Source organism: Helianthus annuus, chromosome 15 (assembly GCF_002127325.2).
Source record: "Helianthus annuus cultivar XRQ/B chromosome 15, HanXRQr2.0-SUNRISE, whole genome shotgun sequence".
NCBI lineage: Eukaryota > Viridiplantae > Streptophyta > Magnoliopsida > Asterales > Asteraceae > Helianthus > Helianthus annuus.
In genome coordinates, this window is record NC_035447.2 from 174126835 (window position 1) to 174135118 (window position 8284).

The 8284-nt window shown below is 36.5% G+C and overlaps 1 long non-coding RNA gene across 6 annotated transcripts; it reads right to left on the reverse strand.

Moving 5' to 3' along the window:
• Nucleotides 1–872: 872 nt before the first annotated feature.
• LOC110913024 lies at nt 873–5536 on the reverse strand. Of its 6 annotated transcripts, none has more exons than XR_004880376.1 (10): nt 5227–5536; nt 4686–5039; nt 4148–4602; nt 3967–4079; nt 3762–3884; nt 3602–3652; nt 3150–3213; nt 2844–2961; nt 2186–2271; nt 873–2098 (listed from the first exon to the last, which is right to left on the reverse strand). It is a non-coding gene; the product is annotated as an uncharacterized LOC110913024 (long non-coding RNA). The 6 variants fall into 6 exon arrangements; XR_004880378.1 differs by having other exon boundaries at nt 4686–4737; nt 5227–5535; XR_004880379.1 differs by having other exon boundaries at nt 4148–4315; nt 4510–4602; nt 4686–5535.
• Between the last annotated feature and the right edge of the window lie 2748 nt (nt 5537–8284).

Sequence of the window (8284 nt, forward strand, 5' to 3'; positions counted from 1 at the left end):
AATCCCGATCCCAAATTTTTTCGGTACTGGAAACGGTATCCACTTTTGGCATTTTCGGTATCGGTACGGTATCGGTAAAATACCGAATTTTACCCTTAAAATACTGATACCATACCGACATATTTCGGTATCGGTACCAAGTTTACACAAAATTCGGGATCGGTATTTTTTGGGATCGGGACGGTATCGGTATTTTCTCATCCCTAGTTAAACTAACGTAAAGCCATGTAAACAGGGCGGACCCAAGTGTCTTGGTGGGTGGGCAGGCGGGCGCACCTCTTTGAAAAAAAATTAGTGTATGTTTTAACCAAAAGACCTGACCGCACCCCTTGAAAATATGGTTAAACCCCTTATCTATACCCTGAGCAAATAATTCCTTGATCCGCCAATAAGAAGCTTTTAAATATACATTAAATTATTTACACTATTCAAATATCCCTATAACACTAAATCAAAATGATATGTATAGCCTTTTCCGATCATTGTTCATTAACAATTTTTATGATGGTCTATTGAATTTCTCAGAGATATTTGGATCGTGGCACTGGCATATGATATGTGAAAGAAATATACATTTCTCTCTCATTAAAACAAGACATTTATATTTTATAAAAATGAGTGAAATCGTAAACTTTGATGTATTTAAAAACTCAAATATAATATACTTCTATCAACGTTTACCTATATATCATATCTTATATGAGTAAAAAAAAATGAGTAAAAAAAAAATGAGTAAAAAAGTACTCACACTACACAATTTTTAATTTAACGATCTTTACTTAAATTTACATTAATATTTTATTTTAATCTAGAAAATGACTTATATGAAGATCAATAATACCCGGTTTGAACCTTACTATCGACCATTACCATTTACACAGAAGACAAAGCTTTCATTCATTTGTCTCTTTTCACATACTCTTTAGTCTTTACAACATTGTATTTAGCATATCATTTATTAGAAGTATTTGATTGTTGATTAATAATCTTAAATTATACTTACTAAAGACGAAAATAAAACAAAAAAAGATGCCAATGAGGTAGTGGTGGAGTGGTTGAGGAAAAAATTGGTGTTCTTTGTGACCCATGTTCGATTTCCACTCTCCTCACTATTTTCTGCGGTATCCAGGTGAAGAGCGAATACGGGTGGCGTCGGGTCGACTTGGATGAAAGGTGAGATTTTACCGTTATTCCTCTGCGAGCCTTCAGGCGGGTTTCTGCGTGTCTGGGGAGAGCCAAAGGGCTAATGGCGGTCGAATAGTCGACCTTGGGCACAACGCCCGATGTCACGATGGTTGGCATGTTGTTCCTTGCCATTAAAAAAAAAAAAGATAACTTATGAATCACATTAAAGAAAAGTAATGCTATCAAGACATAACTACATGGATCAAAATAAATAAGTTTTGTATTAATGTATTAATGAATTATAAATATATAGATCACAATGTACATATATTCAAATTCAAAATAAAGTACAACTTTTATTTCACTGTTAGTTACACAAACACCGTATTTAATAATTAACAATCATTTATAATCTATGCTTGAATAATTAACATTTTTTAATTTAGAACTACGCATACGAAATTTATTATAAATATTCTATTTCAATGCATAAAATTCCAAATATGTTGTTATGTAATATAATTTATTTAATTATATGGCTTTTTTTTAATTATATGGTTTAGAATATGTATAACGTAGAAATAATAGTTTGACAAGCCGCCTACAATTAGCCGGCGGCCTACCCCGATATATAATATATAAAATGGGTTAAATTTTTTTTTGAAAAAAAAATGGGTTAAATAGTCAAAAGCAAGACGGTCTTTCTAGAACGTAGTCCGGCTACTGGGCAAGTAAACGGCTTAACGTTTAATATTAACTAGTGGGAATGCCCGCACGTTGCTGCGGGTATTTGTGTTTGGAAATAAAAATTTGGTCTTGTATCTGAGCTTATTTCTACAAAGAATGAAGCCGACCTCTTTCTCCAAATATATCACTTTCATACTCATGTTCTAGTGTAGTTGCAAATGTAAAAGGTGGGCCATGAGCAACTGACCATCCAAGTGTAACATCGGTGGCTCTTCCTCTTAACATCCTGCAACAAAATGATTTAATAATCATAAATATTTTAAAGAGAATATGATAAGGAATAAACAAACAGCTGTTAAGAGTGTTGACCAACCTGATGGACAACAAAACTTGCCTTAATCTCCGCACCATTTATCTCTTTTTCTTGAACACATAATCTTCTAACAGATGGGCCTATTCCTTTGAGACATACAACCACCACAAACATTTTAAAAATGCTCTATCAATAAACCAATCCACTAATGTTTTGAAAACATTGGACTCCCAACCAAAATCCACATCGAAGATCAACCCACCAACCCATTTACCTCATTTATTACAACTTGTCAGTCGTTAAACCGGTTTAACTTGATTATAATCCATTTACAACCCACCAACCGTTAAAATCTGTCACCCATTTGACTCGCCAGATAAATAAGCTTCATGGGTTGTGTTTCGGTAACAAAGTTAAAGGTGTTCAGGTCATGGTTAATGTGTTGATGTCATTGACAGTTGACACAAATAATATATGGGTCGTGATCAGTCAAGTCGACATGAAACCCACCAATATGTTGTAACAGCTCTATGGTGTTTTGGTGCTTGCTTTCATTTGGGCTTGCATAAATTCTACTGTGTGCTATGCCAACTTTTGTGTGCACTCTGTATAATGCTCGTGTAAAAGACAATTGCATCAATTCAACCCACAAACCCAATGCCACCACTAATTCAAATATTATATAATAAATTTAATAAAATGAAACATTATTAAGCACCTGCTAGTGGATTTGAGTTGCTCTCTGAGATGCTTAAACTTGAGTTTCCTCATGTTCTCAAAGCTGGTCAGTATGTTCTCTTTATGCTCCATTCCTCTTTTTTTTTTTTTTGACAAAGCTAAATCAACGTGTAACAAATATGAAATCTTTAAACAAACCCTAAAAACTTGATTAAATAAATTAGCAAAAAAAATGAATAATATGAGTTCAGATGTGAATTTTTAATATTGCAAATGCATGTAGATCTGGAACAATACTTGAAAGCAATCCAAACGCTAGTCATTATGATCAAATTGAACGATTTACCTACTGGATCTCTCTTGGATTTCGACATCTCACGCTTTATCAAAAAGCCCACCTGAGGCGATTTCTGGGCAAAAAAAATGAATAATATGAGTTCAGATGTGAATTTTTTAATATTGCAAATGCATATATGTTTGTGCAGCAGGTTATTGTACAATATGCTTTTCAAGTTGTACATTTATGTAATTTCCATATTAAACATATATAAATCTTATCTAGAATATAAAATATGCCTCAAGTACTTCTTAACTATTCCCATGTCTATGTTTTTTTATGTAGAAGACTCCTTAATTATTCTCATGTCTAGCGCGTAATTAGTGTACATATTATATTGAATCAGTAATTCCATCTCCAATGGCAAATCCCTGTATGACAGCTCATGAAGTAAATACACCAACACATTATTAAAAAAAACACAAGTTCGTAAAGAAAACATTAAGAAAAAAGAGAGATACCTTGGGGTTTATGTGGATTCCTTTCTTAGCTTTGTTTTCTTCATTGAAACCCTAATGTCGGTTGTCATTCACAATATTAATACCATCCAAATACATAAAATAGAAGGTTTCTTTTATAAAAAAAAGTAAGCAGCTAGATAATTCATGTATCAAAATATACCATAAGTAGTCAAATTGGCTACAAATTCTCAGTAGAATCCTGTAGACCGTCGGTATTATGATCGTCTAAGGTTCCAAACTTCTGCTTGAATGAATCTTGCCTCTGTAACAACATCCCATGCTCCTATATCCAACAACAACTACATATTTCAAAACAAACAAATAATCGGTTGTTACGATCTGAAGGTGTTGATTGAAATAATTACCTGTCGAGCAACAGGCCAAGCGAACAAGAATTTCTTGTGACTCAAGAGCTTTTTTCATATCAAAATTTGAAGTTCCCATTGGCATGTTTTCGCAAACAGTTAGCAGTCAACACCTAAACAAAGAAAATCAAGACAAATGGGTTTTTGAATTCAAGTGAAACAATGATTATAGAGAGTTTACCTCGTTCTTCAAAGAAGTGAGAGACCGCAGCCGACACGGTCAACGGCTTGACCGGAGTATAATGATTTTGTTTGAGAAAAGGCATTCGATCAGATTCATATAACACAAAAACGTAAACTCTGGAATACGTTTGATCTTCCCTAACCGCTAACTTCGATTGATGAATAACTGATGAAACCGAGTTAAATTAGAAAATCACTTTCAAGCTCCGTCGGTGTTCAATCCAGCGTTGTAGCCATTCACCACCACAACCAAGTCACCACTCAACACCACCAATACCAACCAGTTGCAACTTCTTTCTAGTGCACCTGGTTATTTTCAAATTTTTTTAGTAGTTATTAAAAAAGGGTCTTTGACGGTACCTCGATAAGGCAGTCCATTAGCATGGCTCTCATCTTCTCATTGATGTTAGATTGGTGTGTTAACATGTAGTTTGGTGAAACCACGTTATAACTCTGCAAATTAATGAACAAAACTTAATGTAGATAATGTGGATCTGTCTAATTATGCAGTATAAATACATATTCGAAAATTTAACCTCATTTTTCGGTAATTAACGTAATCTTTGACTTAGAATAAAGCCTTGACAACTTTGACCAACAAAGCCAGCCCAACATGAAGCCAAAATAACCATCAGCCCAATGTGCAAACAAGAGAAAAGAGGAAATTAGAAAATTAATATAAATAAAATAGTTTGGATTATAAATTGCGACATAATTTAACAATGCTTCAAAACATGATTAATATATTTACCGAACACCAAATTATGAGAAGGATGAAAACAAACATCCATAACAGAAACACGATGACCTCTCAGTACAGCTATTGGATAAGGTGGTGGTCTCATGCTCATTTGATCACAATTCTTTCATTCGGACATTATATCAAACACCTTGTGGGCACAATGTTGATAATGCTTAATTAATCTAACATACAATTATACAAATGACTCGTTTTTTCTCATGGAGTTTACAGTAAATGTCAATGTTGAGTCTAGAACTAATCAAGCTGACATTTAAATAAAAGGGTGTCAAATTGTAGAAATTGTTGATACGAGAAAACGGGAGATAGATTCTTACTTGTTTTTTTCCTTAGGTGACTGTCAGTAAGGGCAGAGTAAATCGTGGATCGTCGGTGGTGGTGGCAGGACTCTATTCCAGTGTTGAAGCCCCAATCCGCCGTTGGTTGTTCACTGCTGTGGAAACCTGGACCTGAAGGGGGATTTGAGTGGAAACCTGGACCTGAAGGGGGATTTGAGAGGGTGATTAAAAGAGGGTTATGCAGGCTCTTCAGTCGCTAATGAAGGTGAAGGGCAAGCATCTTCGCTTTCCTGGTAACGAATCGCAACTTTCACATGCTATTATATAACGGTGTGTGTGGGTATGAAGGTGAGACGCTTCATTTGCAGGCCAGCAAATCCCATTCAATTCAATAGGTGAAAACCCTAATTTACCCCTCAGGTGTCTTAAAATTTTGGAGAACTTGCAACTTAAATGGCTTTAAGCATTTTGTACATGTTGCTTTAAAATTGATACGTGTGGTAAAATTACCATCTTGTACATCACTTCTCCTTTTTATAATAGTATAGACTAGTCATAAACCCCTGCGTTGCAGGACGGGGGCCTTAAAACCATGCTACCAATGTTGCAGAGCGGGAGGCGTAAAGCCGTGCGAAGTAGCAATTAAACAAAGACCAAAACCGAGAAAAATCATAAAATAAAATCACGAATTTTTAACACCTAGTGACTTACGTGACATAAACCATAGACGAATGCGAATGTATACCAACACATATTAAAAAATTAAGGGGGTAAAAAACAGACCAAATATGACCAACAAACATAATGCTAAGTAACAACTAAATAACAATCAAACATGAGAAAAAGCGTAAAACAAAACTATTATAAAAACAAAACTAATTTAAATTTTGTCACAAAATTATAATAAAACCAAAGTTTTATTACATAGAAATAATGTTAAAGTTAATATATACGGAAAAATAATGTTAAAGTTAGATATACGAAAAAAAAAGCATAAAAACAAAACCATAAGAAAAATGAGTTACTATTTGTTACCAAGTGTCACAAAAGTAAATGTCATTGTGGTCGAAACCAAATTCTGAAAACTATACTTGCACAAATTGATGTTGACTAAAAGTTAACTTTTGTTTCACCTTTTATGTTTTAATATATATATATATATATATATATATATATATATATATATAGAACTAGTTAATATTGACATTTCGGTTGATATTGTTTTAGTTCATTATGATATCGGAGAAAAAATTTAACCCTTCGGCATACTCGTCAACGGGTTGGAGTTGGACTTACGGGTTGTTCGTTGCCCTACCCATTTGAGAGTTTTGACCAAATTGGTGAAAAGGAGAACCTTGATTAGCCATTGATCAAGAGTAACAACTCAGAAAGAAGATGAAAAGTGATTGTAAAAAATCGGTGGACACCAACGAAGAAACACCAAACTAATCTGATGATTAGTTTGTGGTTAGTGCCTCAGCAAATAAATGTTAATCTTCTTTCATCTCGTCTAAACAGGTACGACGATCCTGCAAAACAATCAAAACATCGTAAGCTCGTTACAAGGAGGAGAATAATGGGTTCTCCTTGTAACCACCATCCGGCGTGAGAATAAGTATCGGTTTTGAGGATAATAGTGTGTGTATAAAGTGAGAGAGCAAAAGAGTGATCCTTAAACATGGAGGTGAAGTTTCCTATTTATAGTCGAGGTGGTTTGTGAAGGAGATGGGCTGATGGGCATTAGGCCTGTAGACAACAACAAGGAATATCCATTATCCCCTCTGACACGACCGTTATTGATTCCAGTTGAGAGGGTAGGTGGCGCATGCTGAATGGATCCACATGTCATGTCGATTGTCTTTGTTGTCTGGTTTATCATTAGCAGCTAAGTGGAGATCATGGAGCAGTGGTCGGCGCACGCTGATTGGTGCCACGTATACGTCCTTGTGTATCTTTTTGTCTCCTGTACGATTGTCCATCGTGCAACACGATCAGGTACAACATGTTATACGCTTATTGGCCCACTGCTCTGCCACTTGTAACTTTTGTACTTGTCCGATATTTACTTGTGTTTCCTACCTCTGTGCGACTCCAGGCATAATCTGAGTAGTCGGCGCAAGGTCAACAAGTCTTTTGCCATAGGAGCTATGTGTCAAAACTGATCTCGTCTTGGTCTTGACCTCGCGCGCGCCTTGGGATACATCTGTTTAGCTGGCGCGAGGTCGGGGAAGTTATCAATTAAGTTTAATTTGAGTATGGTCTCGTGCGCGGCCTGAGACTGATTCGCATGGTCGACACAGGATTTAGGACCATACCCTTTAAGTTTGGGAGCTTATGGGAATGGTACTCGTTTAGAAGCAATCGATCCGAGTCTAGGGTTAGAGTTTGAAGAAGAAGAGATCACACGTTTAATGATCGTTGGATTATGGTGTGTGCACCCTGACCCAGAACTTCGCCCATCGATAAGAAAAGCCATTAAAGTACTTAACCTCGAAGCTTCACTGCCTTTACTACCCTTAAAGATGCCGATTGCATCTTATTCGACTCCCCTAGTGTCCTCGCTATCTGATTTTGCTTCTGAAGAGGTATGGTCCCAATTCCCTGCCTACATGGCAGGGACCACACCACTTTTTAAGCATACATGGCGACCACATCAGCAAAGCAATCCAGAAGCTTCTAGAAACTTCTGGAAGATCTGCAGGTGGCACCAAAGATGCTCTACCCAACAAAAAGGACAACACGTGTCACCAGTCGCAGAACGCCACATAGGCGTGCGACAAATCAGGGGGCAGAGCTGACAACACCAGTACAAGGTTTCCAACATGGACAAATGTAAGCGCGCCACGTGTACCACTACACCAACCATGGCAGAGCAGACCAAGAGGATATTCCCCTTGGTCAGACAGCTGGCGCGCGTCCACAGCTGGCACAACTGCTCCTCCCTCCTTCACCCTCTGGCTATAAATAGGACCCTTCATCATTCAGGTTCAGGATCTTTGGCTCTCGTTCACACACACTAAACACACACTGTTTATTCTCTCTCAGAACAGTACTTATTCTCATGCCGGAGCCTGGTTAAGAGGGGAACCCCCATATT